Raw genomic sequence first — 17,024 nt, 5'->3', positions numbered from 1 at the left:
AGTCCAACAAAGAATAATTAACAAAAATAATTTGGTATTATAGGTAGTAATAAATTAGTTTTCGGTAGTAAAAAAAATGAATTATCTTCACAGCTTACGTCATTATACCAAGAATAATAATTTGTATCTCATTATTACGTCCTACACGGTTATAAATAGCACCGTATAAATATCAATTCATTAAGTATTTAGTTAAGTATTAAGTATTATTTTGTAGTTTTTATGATACTATGATGAAAATATTTGAATTTTAATTGTGTGTATTGAAAGCAATGTTTTTTAACTCTAATTTTCCTTTTCTAACTGACTTCAAAAAAGGAAGAGGTTCTCAATTCTTCGGTATGTTTTTTTTATGTTTGTTACCTCAGAACTTTCTACTGGGTGAACCGATTTCGATAATTCTTTTTTTATTTAAAAGCTGGTGCTTCCTTCCTTGATTTGATCTAAATCTGACAATAACATCCATGAGAAAACCATAAAAGTCTTCAATTTGCTGTATGTGCGCGATAAATTTACGAATACTCTCATTATCGCGCCAATCAATTTCGATTAGTTATTCTTTTTTTTTGGAAAGGATATACATCAAGGTAGTTTTGTGAGAGTTTAGTTAGATTCTGATTATGGTATCCATGACAAAGTAACGGAACTCTTCAATTCTTAGGAGCAAATTAACTATATTCGGCCAAATCTTTTTATGCTATCCGGATATATATAGAAGGTGCGATCTGTGACAGAGTTTCTGTCTGTAATCAAATTGAAATGTGTTCATAGCTGCATTTGCAAAAAATTTGTAGATCTACACATAATTAGAAAAAATATTAGTAATTGTACTTCAGATTCACTAAACAAAATTAATAAAAAAAAACAACCGACTTCAAAAACACTATTCCAAAACAATAGATATAATATGCACTAAAGAGTATAAAAATAATTGCGAGTTTTATACAATCTAATTGATTAATCTAGTTCTAGTTACGATTATTTTTATTTTTGGAGTCGATTGGTTGATATACGAAAATTTTGGTCCGGTTTGGCACCTTACTTCTGCTCCTTTGTGACTTCTTTAGCTATAAAATTTTCTTGTAAGTTTTGACTTTGACTTTGATTTACTTTTCTTGGTGTTGGGGACCTGGACCTGCTCCTAGGACTTTTCCGTGTTTGTATCTTTCTCCATCTTTGTATCCTTTACATTAAGGTTTTAGATTGCGTCTACATGACTCAAAGAATAAAAGCGTGGTCTGCTATGAAGCGTGGATTTCTAAAATTGTCTTCGGCTTGTTTTTGCTGCTTCAGTACCTATTTTTGTATTTTTCCAATTTAATCCCACGACGATCGAGGGTCGATTAAAACGGTTGCTTAAAAAGTGACTCGGTACATGATGTTGGCCGGGTCCGTCGAGTGTGCCCTTAAAGACTCCTCTCCCACTGATCTTAAAATCCATTGGTGCCAATGTGTTTTAGAAGATTATCTTTTTCTTAGGCCTAGTGGTTAATCCAAGATTAGAGATTGCAGGCTTGCGGTTGGGGTTGAGATAAGAGTTTCCAACCATCCCACATCAAGCTTGTTAGACTTGTATTATCGGGATTCGGGTTAATTAACCGCCGCTAATACTCGACTTTGTAGCCCATTACCCCCCACTCGGGAAACACGTAAAGAGTAATGGAAAGACGGATATATGAAAAATTTATTGAAGTAGGCGTTACTTTGCGGAAATCCATAATTATCGAAATATTTTGAGTTATCTTTAGTGTTAATTCCGCCAATATTTGTCTTTTAAACAATTCGACACGTGTTTCGTCTCTACACGAGTCATCCTAAGGACATGTTGACTCGCCAAAATCTGGCACGAGACTGACAGTCTTAACGTAAATTCAAGTCAGAAATTAACACTAAAGAAAACTCAAACCATTTGGATAAGACTGATATATAAAAATTAATAGTATAAAATTTTCATTTAAATGTTCTTTTAATTGTATTATACTTTGGAATGATAAAAACGCATGAATTTAAAATTGAATTGTCGCCCATGACCTAATTAGTACCGATTGGATAATCACCAAATCATTGGCATATATAAATAATGTTAATGTTACGAAAATTTAAAAAATATATATTTTTATTTAAATGCATTCTTCTCCGTTAAAAGCCATTTGAAATATGTATATAAAATATGACGAATACATCTGCAGGTATTTCATAAGATATGTCACTTTATCTTCTCGTACGTACTCAAATTTTATGTCGCTTTTAATACCCAACATGACATGATATTATTATGTGACCCGATATTTTTAGTATTCATAAAACTTTCAGTGTCAAAAAGTAATGAGATGGAGAGCCAAACCTTCTTCTCTTCAAGCAATTCATGGAAAAGTTAAACATCATTTATTTACCAACTGATAAATATTTATTCAGATAAAACAAATCTTATAATATTAACAATACTATGATAACATTAAATTAAAACTATCATTACGGGTAAGTTTACAAGGAATACTGACAGCATTTCCGCGTTGGATAGGCTGATCCGTTGACCGAAAGCTGCCAGCGCTTTGGTTTCGAGTAGCGAGCCCTATAGAGGCGAGAAAATAGTACTTTTTACATTCTCCGCTTCTCAGGGCCCCACGGGCCAAGTGCCTCGACAATAAACGGCACAGAGATGTAAGACTCAATGAGACCAGCATATTTGCGAACCTTGCTGTCATGTCGAAGCAGCAGCCCCAGCACCAACTGACATTACTTGGACATGAGAAGGAGCCAGAGTGTCGACGCAAACTGAATACATGCTTGAGTTTAGTCTGTATGTAACAATACATTCGCTCCCCTGAATATGAAGTGTTCCAGTATCTTAGTTAAGAAATCTCAATCAAGGAAATGTTTGGCTGGGCAGAATATTTTGACAGTGTTATGTGTCACAAAAGATGAAAGAGGAAGATGTTTTCTAAAAGATTGCTGGAACAACATGGAGAAGAACAACTTACGACAGGAAAATGTGGAAAGATCTGGAGGAGGCATATGTCGGCGGACAAGCGAGCAATGATTAATATAAGTTTAAGTTGTAGCATAAGTTAAAAATGTACCTTTTTAGTTTGCTTGCAATAAAGGCTTCATTCATTCATTCATTCATGTGTCACAAAAGCTTGGCACTTAATTACACCATTAAAAGTTTTACAAGTACACCTGCAGTTATTTCCACAGTTTATTGGGAATTCAAAGATATGCAACTATATCTTTTTATTGCTTGTATTTTATGTCACATGACGATACATCGTAGTACAAGCAGCAGTAATATTGTAATCAATAGCGGTAATTTGCGTTCGGTAGCAAGCGTGGGCTTATTACCTTGCTATCGTATCCAGCTCTTATCGAGTTTGCCAACTCTATGTTATTGATTTTTGGCCATAACTCATGTGTCTGATAAGTGAAAGTACGTACGCATTTGATACGAAACGTATTTAGAATTGGAAATACTGTATTAGCGCGTGCGTAGGAAAACATATCATATTATTAAAATTGCAATCCTCTTCCCTGCATCGTAATCCTCAGTACTGAGGGTCGTGACCGGGACAAAGTGATACAGAAGGGTCTGTATGATCACTCTCCAACTATTCCTGTCTCTGGCGGTGTGAAAGGCATTGTGACTGTAGAGTCGAGGGTGGAGCGGATCTGGTCGGACCATCGTGTTGGACTGCGTCCACGAGGCCTCTTCCCATCTATTTTGCCGACCACAATGAGCCTCTCAAGGTTTCCATCGTCCTTCCTTGCGATGTGACCGAAGTATTCTAAAACTCTGCGCATATAAATGGAAGACTATCAATCATTAAAATTGCAATCAGTTATGGCTAAATAATAGGCCCCCGCTAGTCCTCTAGAAAGTGCTATGGTGTGTGTTACTTCCTCTCGGCGTGTGTAGGAAAAGGGTTTATGCGTTGCGTTACACCAAGAACTTAAATTCGATGCGATTAAATCGTTGATTACTGATGAAGTCTCAATTTGTTTATTATATTAAGCGTATATTATGCGTATAATGCGATTTGCGTGCGAACTGTGTTGCTAGGTGACAATTTGGTTATATAAGACTGGCGCAAGAGACAACTGTCATTAGATTACCCCTCTCAGATGACAATGAGTCTGTTCTCTATGGTATTTCTCTTTCTACACGAAATCGTCTGCAGTATAATTTGTTATAACCAATTTACAAGAAAAGAGAATAGATAATTGAGGCGCGTAATACATTTTATATTCTACTAGCTCTTACCCTCGACTTCGTCCGCTTGGAATAGTAACTTTGGTCAGCATTTTATACATTTTTACTTTCCAAATAAAACACATACAAACTGTTGTGGTTAATACACATTTATAAAGTACGTTTTTTTTTCTTTATTAATTTATTTCTTACCAAGCACCTACATACAAAGTTACATGGTGTCGTCATTGATAATGACGAACTTATATACAAACTTCCCCCTATTTCATCACATCCAAACCTCTTATTCGCGATGAAAGGTAGCCTATGTCCTTTTCCAAGTTCTAGTCTAACTCTATACTAAATTTCATCAAAATCCTTTCAGTGGTTTAGGCGTGAAGCGTGACAAACAAACTTACATTCACATTTACAATACTAGTACGGATGTATTTCAAATTCCGCTTGCTTTCGGAAATATAGTGAATGTGGTCTTTGTTGACATATTTACCAGAGGGAGGCTCCTTTACACAGGATGCCGGCGGTACCACAACGGCGTCTATTTCTGCCGTATAGGAGTAATGTATAAGTATTATTGTGTTACGGTCTGAAGGGCGCCGTAGCTAGTGAAATTACTGGGCAAATGAAATGAGACATCTTATGTCTCCATGTGACAAGCGCAGTTGTAGTGTCATTCAGAATTTTTTGGGATTTTTCAAGAATCTTGAGTGGCACTGCATTGTAACGGGAAGGGCGTATCAATTACCATCAGCTGAACGGCCTGCTCATCTTGTCCCTTATTTTCATCAAAAAAAATTTCCGGTACCTGGCACAATGGCAAGGCAACCTTTTCTCATGAACGTTGGAGTCAATAATTTTTTGTTTTGGAAAAAAATATCATTTGCGATCTCGTAATTTCAGACTGTTAAAATTTACTATATATTTTTATAGAACTATATAAATTATAGAAAGATTACACGTGTTATAAGTACCACAAATAAATTGTTCAGTAACATATACTAAGACTATTTTGTTCTAAATCAGGCAAAACCGGGAACCGAGACCCGATAGTTCCACGTGCAATTACAATCAAATGGATAAAAGTACCAAGTTAATAATAATACTGGGTGGCCTAGAAGTTGACGTCTAAAGCTAAAATTTTAAAGCCTCAAGCGATTTGCTCAACCACTGAATCAACGTTGAATATCCCAATATCTAAATGTACGAGCGGGTAAATCGGCAACGAAAATCTCTGCTTACACGATGCCACGAGGAATCCTCAAGAGGTGTTGACTTGCCGAGCTCAGGAATGAGCTCTCAGTGTACCCATAACTTATTTGAGATTGGCGATGATAAAACTTTAAGATCATGAACGATGAGTTTTTCCAAAAAATAAGAAATTATATGGTTATGAAGCTGAAGAAATTCAATAAAAGGTAAATAAATTATTCAACGATTTAACGATATAGAATAAAAGCAATATGTATCTCTACTGAGACACATCTACTATGTAAAATGTATTTAAAATATTAATCTTCCGCCACGGGTAGAGCGGCCATCTTTTGTGAACTCAAGTTGTAAATTTAAAAGGAAAATTTCCGTCAGAGTTTATAAGACAACTTTGAGTGAGTACCTTTTCGCGAGTCGTGAAGCAGGACTATTCGCTTTGCAAAAGTTATCCCATGTTATTCCAGTTATGTAAAGTTCATGTTTCAAACAACTTAAATGTCAAGTTTTGATTTATAAAGTTTACGGATGCACCAGGCTGTATTAATTTGGTGTTAAATTATTATATCAAAGCACGTTGGTTTTGAGTATATTAAGCACACAAAAAGTAAGGAATCCGTGTCACCTTACATAACAGTGTAGCACCAAAACAAGCCGATTTACGTGTAAATACATAGCCCCACGCACACACTTACACTACTACGGGCCGATAGGCGGCCATTATGACAATTGTAATCGTCTGTGACAGATCAGTTTGCGTCTCAATAAAATATTTTTAAAATGCCGTCGTGCGTTGTGAAAAAGTGTAAAAACGATACTATATAAGTACTTGTGGTCATATCTTATATCTTTAAACGAGCAATTCTTGTATATATATATATATATATATATATATATATATATATATATAATCTGAATCTCGGAAACGGCTCCAACGATTTTCATAAAATTAAGTATGCAGGGGATTTCGGGGGTGATAAATCGATCTAGCTAGGTTTCAATTTAAAAAAAATGGTTTTATCCATGTTTGAATGAGAAACAGCTACAATAACATTAGAACACAAAGGTAAATATCGCCACTATATACAAGACTATTATAGCTCAGATGGGACATTGGGTGATCCGGAAAGCAGAAGACCCCGGTTCGAATCCAGATGTCCTATTAGTTTTTTTTTTGTTCAAGTTTTGTACATTCTTAAAAATCCGAGCAAGGCTCGGTCGTCCGGATATTATGATTATTTAAGGGAGAAAAAAATGTGTAACTAGTATCCCCCGGAACCGCACACACACTAGCGGAGTCCTTCTTTTTTTACTCGTCCGTGATTAAGCAGTACCCTTCTGATTTCGATTTCTATTTACGCTTTGCTTACCACCTTCTTCGTCTTGGTTGGCGCATTATCAATATTTTTTAAATTATTTACACAGGAATATCATAATTTTCGACATCTCTCTGATTGTACTTCTACTATACTGTCTATTGCATTATTTCCAAAAAAAAACGTAATTTATAACGATTAAGAAATAAAAACAAAAAAGAAATCCAATCCTTAACTTTTCAATATATTTTTGATAATGTTATGCATAGGCACATAAGTGAATTTGCTAGAAACTGTCATATCATAATGTTAACACCAGGAACAGACAAACAAATTAGTATTTTGTGGTGCGATGTATATTCTTTTACAACAATATCTCAGAAAATGTTCAAAACAAACATAATATTACGACATTCAAAATAATTGTAAAATAACGTTTATGTGCAAAGTTTACATATAAATGGCATTCTTAATGATACCATAGAGTGACCGCCTTTCGGCTATTAGATAATAAGCTTTATTGAACGATATTACACTGTAACCATATTTTTATGGAAAAAAAGAAGCCCGCTGAGTTTCTTGGGTCCGTTCTTCTCAGGTCTGAGGTATTATTTTTGTAGTAGGTGTTAGTTTTTGACTTTCAATATGCGATATGATATTTCGAATAAAAATATTTGAATTTGATTAAGAGTATTGATCCATATAAAACCTCTCATAATATGAGTTAATATTTAATTCCGTTCACATAATATCAAAACACTAAGTTGAAATAAGTGTTTCCTATCACGTAGCTTAGTTGATCCAACTGGCGTCGCGTGGGGACTGTCTTTTAAATTACATAAGTTCGCAACTTAGAACATTAACTGCACGAGACTTTTGCCGTCGGTTTATCGTCATTTGATGACATCGATGAGGCACGACAGTAGGTATTAAAGAATTTCTTAAGATATCAGGGTTGTCAATTCGTAATTTGATCAGGTTATATTTTATAATTTTTTGAAATCTTGTCCTAATAATACACGAATGTTTGTTCAGTTATTTTCACAGGATCATGATGTACAGTATTTTGCTGTGGGGTCATGCTGCTGACATTAATGTAGTACTGCAATAGAGAGCTGTTCGTGCTATATATCAGCTTGGTTATAGACAGTCACTTATAGAATTAAAGAAATAACTAATATGGCTGTTCATTGTCAGTACATTTCTGCAAATTTAATATACGTTCACTAAAATCTTCACCTTTTTGCTCTAAGCAGTGATTTAAACTATCATTGCATTACAAATAAGGGATTGCTTGTAACTAATTCTAGTAGGCTTCATAACATACAATATAATAGTTTTAAGGGTAAATGTATAAAATAAATATAATATAATATAATAAATGTTTTAAGGGTAAACTTTTATAAAAAAGTCCCAGCCGTAGTTCAGGCATTATCTATAAATAGATTTAATGATGTTTTATTAGAAAATGGCTCTTTCGTAAATCCTACAATTCCACAGCTAAATATCTAATCGATCTGACAGCAGCAGCAGGACTAGATTCTGATTATTTTATAGCAATAACAATGACATATTATTTATTTTATTAATAAGAACGCAAAAACGAATGCTGGGCGAGTTTCTTTCACCGCTTTTCTCTCTCAGAGCGATATTTGATTCCGAAGCAGTCATAGTGTTTGAACTGACTTCAAGAAGATTTCTAAAGCAATCCATTTTGAGAAAATAAATGCCTCATAATAAATATTTCCTCTCTCCTTCACTTCCATTTGGATGCACACTCTTTCTCTTTCGTTTCTTATAAATCTTTCACCGTCGTTTGTTCTATCTGGATTCGACTTTAGAGTGTTCCAAATAACACCTGTTCATGTCATGTTAAATAACCTCGAATTAGATTTTGCAGCAAAAATAAATTCAATCCATCCCTCATATACATATATCTAAAGAGATGTCACTTCATTGTGTGCCGCATTTATCACTGGGAGAGTTCCGAAGAGCTGATACTTGATTCCTGCCACCGCATTCTACCCACCACTATTTATTTATTTCAGGAAATTAACATCATTTATTTATATTCGTAAAGTTTGCAGTTACTGTGAATTTTATCTTATATCTTTAAACGAGCAATTCTTGTATATATATAATCTGAATTTCGGAAACGGCTCCAACGATTTTCATAAAATTTTGTATTAATACAGGGGGTTTCGGGGGCGATCAATCGATCTATCTATGTTTAAATTTAAAAAAAAATAGTTTTATTACTTAATGAAAAACAGCTACAATAACATTAGAATACAAACGTAAATTTCGCCATTATATACAAGACTATAATAGCTCAGATGGGACATTGGATGATCCGGAAAGCAGAAGACCCCGGTTCGAATCCAGATGTCGCATTAATTTTTTTTTGTTCAAATTTTGTACATTCTTAAAAACCCGAGAAAGACTCGGTCGTTCGTATATTAAATTATAAAATGTACAAATAGCTACAAACACTTTGTATTGAGCTAATAAAATTAAAAATAGAACTCATAGCCAAAATTTAAGTGCTAACACTTGAATTGTCAATACTGTGATATTGTAAAAGAAACATTTAAAAACTATTATTATTGCATCGCTATTTTACCGGCAGGTGACAACCCTAGCTGCAAGTACTGACAAAAATACAGTGGTCGCGGGACGCGTGCCAAATGTCACGCTTCTCTTGTTTATTGGTTGACAAGACGGAAATGTTTGATGAGATCGCGTCATGCATTGCGATTATCGTACAACTTATTTTTAGGCGACTTACATTTTACGCAGTATTATATATATACATTTATATGATTTTTTTTTATGAAAATAAGAGATGAGATGAGCAGGACGTTCAGCTGATGGTAATTGATACACCCTGCCCATTACAATGCAGTGCCTTAAAGGCCGGCAACGCTCCTGTGATTCCTCTGGTGAGAATGTGGGCGGCGGTGATCACTTAACACCAGGTGACCCGTACTCTCGTTTGTCCTCCTATTCCATAAAAAAAATATGGAATTATTGAGGTTCAATAGGTTTAATGAAAGTGTATTGTTTTATAAGTTCCGAATTTCCAATAAAAATACGGGGCTTAAAAAATACGCCCTTCATTCGTTAACAATCCATTATTGAAACTGCATTGAAATTACTCGAATGGCAGATGCCTGGTTCTGAAACACAGTGCTTGAATGAAATTTTATTTATTTCGATTTTCGAGCGTTTTGTTAGCGTTGAGAATACTATTTAATAAAAAACAATGTTATAAAGATAATTATATGTCATTCAATGTCGTATCCCCTCGATTCGAGATCACTCCTCTAACTGCCACAGCCTGTATTGGCATACTTGGCGTCGATATATCGAGCGACGTTCAGTTCCGTGGTCACTTGGAGGAGAAGGCCAAACTGGCCTCTAAAAAGCTTGGTGTACTCAGTAAGGCGAGACAGTACTTAACTAAAAGCCACCGCCTGCAACTTTATAAGGCGCAAATTCGGCCTCACATGGAGTACTGTTCTCACCTCTGGGCGGGTGCTCCCCAGTACCAGCTTCTTCCATTTGACCGCATACAACGAAGAGCGGCTCGAATCATCAACGATCAAATCATCGCCGATCGGCTTGATTCTCTAGCATTGCGTAGAGATGTGGGTTCTCTCTGCATCTTCTACCGCATTTATCACGGGGAGTGCTCAGAGGAGCTGTTCGGGTTGATTCCAGCGGCCGAATTCCACCATCGGACATTACGTGCAGTACCATCCGCATCACAACCGCGCGTTTTCTTCGAAATTTCTTGCCTCGCACAGCCACTTTGTGGAATCAACTACCGGCAGTGGTCTTCCCGAACAGATACGACTTAGGGACCTTCAAGAAAAAAGCATACTCCCACCTTAAAGGCCGGCAATGCATTTCTTGACACACCTGTTGTTGCCGATGTCCATGGCCGGTTGCCTCACCTCTCCCCATCCCGCGAGCCTCTTGCCCGTTTGCCCCCTCTCATATAAAAAAAAAATTCAAAACTAGCAGAAGATTTTACGTTGAATAATTAAAATAATGCCAAAGTAAGTTTAGTAAAAAATATACGGCACGGATTAGTAAAAAAAGAAGGACTCCGCGCCGTGATATTAGCAAGTGAAGCACCTTTATGCTAGTGTGTGTGCGGTTACGGGGTAGTTATATATTTATATACTACATAGCTTTTTCTCCCTTAAACAATCATATATCCACAAATTCTTTTATAGTACTGTTTTTACACTTTTTCACAACGCACGACGGCATATTTAAAATAAAGGCAAACTGATCTGTCACAGACAGACAGATGGCAAATCTCATAATGGCGGCCAATCGGCTTGTATTGTAAGTGTATGCGTGGGTATTGTAATTTAAAACAACAGCGAGCATATTTTACGAAATAATTCTTGATAGATTATAATATTCTTGACAGATTCATAAAAAACAGTATTTTATTTATTATAGGTAATACATACAGAACAACGTCTGTCCGGTCAGCTAGTATAGTACCTTATAAAAATGCATTTGTGGTTATATTCACCCCAATGTATCTATATTGCAAATCATAAATGCATTTTTACCTTTAACCTCATTTAATGTCGTGTTTTATTCATTGACGCATCGTTTGCTTCAAATCAAAGTTCTCGTACGATGTAAGGTTGCATCAAATCAAACTACGGAACTTGGAAATTTTATAGCATTTTACAAAGTAAATTTCGTTCCAGACACACTTCAGTTGGTTGCCGTGAAATATTCTACGGCATCCGTCCTTGCTAACTTTATTTTCTCCCGCTTCGAGGAATATACAAAGTTGCTTCAATATGCGAACACTTCTACGAAATATTTATATATTTATATGAGATTTATCTTATAATATTGTCAATAAATTTTTGTTTATGTATACGCTACATGTGGAAATATAATGTATAAATTATAGCTGACGTAATGATGTTTATTTTCGTAACTTAACCGTTCGCTAACTTTACCAAATTACATAAATCTCCGTACACGCGGTATTCTTAATAAAAACCGTCGATGTTTTTGGTTTTCTAATTCATTTGTATGTTTATATGATGCCTTATTAGGTCGGCAGCGCTCTTGTGTTTCCTCTGGTGTTACAAGAGAGAATCATAGTCATATTTATACATATAAATAAAATTGGAGTGTCTGTTTGCAATATTGAACTAACCATTTTTACTACATCTATGAATATATATACACCAAAATAACATTTTTTACAATTTTTTGTCTCTGTGTCTGTCTGCCTATTTTTTCCGGCTAATCTCTGAAATGTCTGGACCGATTTTGACGGTAGTTTTATTGGCAGGTAGCTGAAAACAAAAGTTGCAATGTCCAAGAAACGATCTAACTCTACAAATTATTTTAAATGACAAAACAACGTTTGCCAGGTCAGCTAGTATAGCATAATACATCAGATTGCGAATGGAGCGACTGCCCTCAGGCTATTTAAATAATAAATTTTATTGTAACGAAATTGTATAAACAAAGATGAACCCTATTTGGCACAATTCCACGATCGATGTGCTGGTATAACATCTCATTGCTTTTAATAATAAACATGCGTTTATTGCTATTTGGAACCATTCGTCTGACTCATTCTTCGCTGGCGTTAAAACATTAACTATTCATTCGTTTATTATTGTGTTTAGGTTTTCTAAATTATATAAAACTTGATGGTAGATCTATTGTTTCTAAACTTATATTATAAAGAGGTAAGTTTGTTAGGTTGTAGGAGGTAATCTTTGGATTTGCTGAACCGATTTTGATAATTATGTTACCATTAAAAGGCATTTATTTTCCCAAAATTGATTACTTTACAATTCTATTTGATGTCATTTCTAATAATATACTAGATACTACTACTGTAAAAGAACGCCATATTATGTTCCAAACTGGATTGGATTTTGTATAAAATAAATTAATAATTAATATCTACATTTATTGAAATCTCAAATACGTAGTAAAGTTTTCAGTCCATATTTGTATATTTCTCGGAAAAGGCATCAAATAAAGTTAGTAAGCGCGCATGCTGAAGAATATTTCCCGGTAACCAATTGAAGTATGTCGGGAATTTAATTCGTAAAATGCTTTAAAATTTTCTAGGTTCTGATTTTATTTGCCACAACCCCACAATATGGATAGATAATTTGCAGTTGTATACAATAAGGATCATGTTCTCATCATCATCATCAGCCGGATGACGTCCACGGCTGTACAAAGGCCTCCCCCAAAGATCGCTACGACGAACGGTCCTGCGCTGCCCTCATCCAACGTATTCCGGTGATCTTGTCCAGATTGTCGCTCCATCTTGTCGAGGGTCTACCAATACTGCATCTTCCGGTATGCGCCATTCGAGGACTTTTTTCCAGCAACCTGTCCGTCGTACTATGTGCCCTGTCCAATGCCACTTCAGTTTCGTAATTATTTGCGCTATGTCGGTGACTTTGGTTCTCCTTCAGATCTCCTTATTTCTGATTCACCCGTCATAAAACAAAACCACAAAAACTGTACCACAGTGTAAGGCACTCCAATACTAGCATTCTTAGTTTCACGAATAAAACTGAAAACAAAATTTTATCAACGATGCGGGTCTCGAACCCACGACCTCTCGCGTTCCGTGCGAGCGCTCTTTCCAACTGAGCCAACCGTTCGAGTGACGTATCGTTAATAAAATCTTGTATGTTTTTTTCAACTCTCAGATTGTGGCTTCATCTACAGGATCTACTTTACAGTTGATAATCTGTTCAACCACAATATTTACATATTAGGAAATTGACATTTTGTTTTCAGTTTTATTTGTGTAATTTGTCCCAGAACTGAGGGTTATCACTTTAAAACATAACAAATTGTTCATTCTTAGTTTGTTATTTCGTTGTGTAAATAAAAGTAATAAGTAGTGTAATTCCTATTAGTCCACTGCTGAATATCTAAATGATCGGACAGCCTGGGACTAGATTGTGATTATTTTATAGCGATAGAAATGATTGTACAATATTGTTCATTTTTATTGAAAAGACCGCAAAAAAAGATTGCTGGGAGAGTTTCTTGCGCCGCTTCTTCTCTCTCAGAGCGCTATTTGTTTCCGAAGTGGTAGTAGTAATTAGAAATGACATCAAAAAGAATTCTAAAGGAATCAATTTTGAGAAAATAAATGCCTTTTATGCATTTTAAAGTATTTTGTAAGTATATTTTATACGAGCAGTCTTTGGGTCGACTGTGCGCAGAAGCAGTACAATGCCCTGCGTGTTCAGAATGTTATTGGGGCTGCCACGATACTGCAGCGCATCGGGGATGTTTGCTGAGGCGCGCGTATATTGACCCTAGGTCTTCCGTGTAGGCCCTTACTGGCCTCGGGGTAACTGTTCGGGGAGATGGCCCCTTTCAGTGATATAATCGCCGCCTGCAACTACAGGTGGGTGGGACCGGTTGGTCCATGGTGTCATGTCCGTTGGTATCCTGCTGCAAGTGGTAGGTCCATGGTTGGCTTGTGTCCGCCGCTAAGAGAGGTCGAGCCCGCCGGTAGTATACCGGTAAGTGCCCATCATCCAGCGGCGAGGAAGCAGTCGTGTCCTAAGAGACTAGGTCACTTGGTAGTCCTCTTATTCGCATATATTGTTTTTACGCGATTATTTTTATCCCTGCTGCGTAGGGTCCGGACTAACCCCAATGGTATTCTGAGGGCGCACAGGCTCAATTGTCCATATCCACTTGTAGCAAACTGTAATTGTTAAAAATGTATTATCTATATATCAGTACAACTCTAATAGCAACAAGACAGTCAATGGGTACAGACGTGTTGGACAAATCCCTGTATCAGCTTATCACGATTGCGTCACTCCAGCGCTGATAACTCGTTAAGCCGTCGAGATGACTTCTTACTACTTCAGTACAAACTCGGCGAGAAGCCACGTTACTCGTGAAATGTCCTCATGTATCGACCCAGCGATATTTGGAGGGGTGAGTTAATATCGTATACACGTTAAACTGCTTTGCAATAATTTATGGAAATCTTATCTATCAATATATATAAGAGATTACCACTTTTTCCTCTGGAACCATAAGGCTTTGTTATTTGAAAGTATTATTCTTTTTGTCGAGTAGGGGTCTGCTAATGGATCTTACGAATTTCACTCGCAGAGCCAAAAAAGTACCTATTTTGTAGATTATTTGTCAGTTGCTCCGATTGTCGGTTTTTTTGTTTGTATATCAGGGAAAAACTCAAAAACTGCAGAGGAGATTTAATTCAAAATTTGCAAGAACATCGACAAGTGAGGCCGGGTCAAGTTAAAGGCTACATAATATCACGTTAGATGCAGACATAGTATTTTTGCTGCTTATGCGTCTCCACGTCGTGAGCGATATTTTGTTTAGAATTCAACATCTCCCAGCTGTTGTAAAACTATATTGGGTGTTATACAATAAACTTTCCTTGCTCCGATGGGCTTTCTTTTAACTTCCGATCTTCAGCATAACAGTACTGTCCCAGGGAACGCCATGATCGTGGGTTGAAACAACGGCGGCTGGTCTATGCGCCAACTCAGGAATGAGTGCTGCTTGGGTAGCCTGGTCGATCTTTTATGGTCAATAAATCATTGTATTTTTTATACTGAGAAATATCGGGCTATAGGTGGTGGTAGTAAATACCTAAAATGATTCCAAAGCGCCTAAAGCCAATTTGAATAAAACAATTAATTAGAAATTAATTTGCGAAAATACATAATTTTCCAAATGCAGTGAGTTTTCTTGAGTGAAGATTAAGATTTGTCTAGTCACGGGTCTCGTGCCAGAATTTGGCGAGTCAACGTCTCCTGAGGATGCCTCGTGTAGAGGCGAAACACGTGTCAAATTGTTAAAAAAACGAATCTTAACGGAATTTTCACCAAAGAGAATTTAAACACTACGTTCAATTTACACTAACGAAAACTAATAAAAATAATGTTTATTTGACTTTGACTTTTAATACTATGAATGACTTTTAGATATTGAGCATTTACACAGTATATTTTGAAGTCTTTTTGACGGCCGTTTAAAAAATATTAGGCCTGGCATAAAGTTTGAATGTAAATCAAAACATAATGGTGGTTAGCTACTTAGTTAAAAATCGAAACAAAATAGAACAGATTAAGAAATAAGTGGGTATTTTGTTTATCTTTATTAGAAATGTTATGAAACATTCGCAATTCAAACCTAAACTAACCGCATTTTAGCACCATCATCACAATATAAAACAACCAACATTAATTCTTGTTTTCGTTTTAGCATCAAAGACTTATTTTACGAGCGCAGGTGTATGCACGCGGAGTTTTATCGTAGCTGTCTATCCTAGAATAATATTTACTTTACACAAAATTTACAAGTCGCTTTCAATGTCGGGCTTAAAAACATAAAGTAAAATATCATCTTTGAGGACATAGCATCGGATTGTGAGTATTTGAGTTGGAATAATATTTACGCCTTTTGAAAATGTTTTAAATAATTATTTAAGGAAATTTTGCTATAAATTAGATACAGGCGTTAAATTTTTATATTAATAGGGACATCACTTCATTGTGTGTTTTCTACCGCATTTATCACGGGAATTGTTCCGAAGAGCTGTTTTACCTGACATGCCATAAGCTTGTATAGCATCCTCAACATCTGGATGAGTGGCGTCCCTGCAAAGTGCAGTTTTCAATGTGGACTACGTGGATGGCCAGATCTTTTTCTATCACAAACAGAGAAGGTCTCATTGTACCTATTAATAGCCCGGTACACATACATTTTACTAATACCAAGAGTATGGAGAGTTTAAAAAATTGCATTTGGCTCCATACCTGCATTGTTTAATGCAATCACAGCGATTCGGTTCTCTTTATCACCCCACTCGATTTTAAGAACGCAAAATATTGTACCATGTATATATATATATATATATATATATATATATATATATATATGACGACAATATAGTGCTAAATTGGGATGGCGACTGGCGACAGAATATATAAATTGTTTTATAATTGGTTTCTCTGTCCCAATATTAATAGTATTTAGGTGATTTTTTCTTTCTTCTTCTTCTTCGTCGTTACACTCTTGACAGAGCGGTCGTGGTCATCACGAAGTGAAATCTTTTAGGGCAGATGTGATTCGCCCCACGGGAATTCGCCACTTTTCCCTGCTGGCCGACAGTCTTGTACACTCGTTCAATGGACCGCCCACAGCAGACTTAATTTGGTCGGTCCATCGCATGGACGACCGTCCCCGCCCTCTGGTGCCCTCCACTT

The 17,024-nt window shown here is 36.0% G+C and overlaps 1 protein-coding gene across 3 annotated transcripts in view; it reads left to right on the top strand.

Moving 5' to 3' along the window:
- Positions 1-17,024, top strand: part of LOC126977825 (high affinity cAMP-specific and IBMX-insensitive 3',5'-cyclic phosphodiesterase 8) — a 276,616-nt gene that overhangs the window by 128,064 nt on the left and 131,528 nt on the right. The window lies entirely within an intron of this gene.

The sequence above is a fragment of the Leptidea sinapis genome, chromosome 46 (genome assembly GCF_905404315.1).
Source record: "Leptidea sinapis chromosome 46, ilLepSina1.1, whole genome shotgun sequence".
Taxonomy (NCBI): Eukaryota; Metazoa; Arthropoda; class Insecta; order Lepidoptera; family Pieridae; genus Leptidea; species Leptidea sinapis.
Note: the sequence above shows the minus strand (reverse complement) of the source record. Positions and strands in the feature narration are given on the sequence as shown.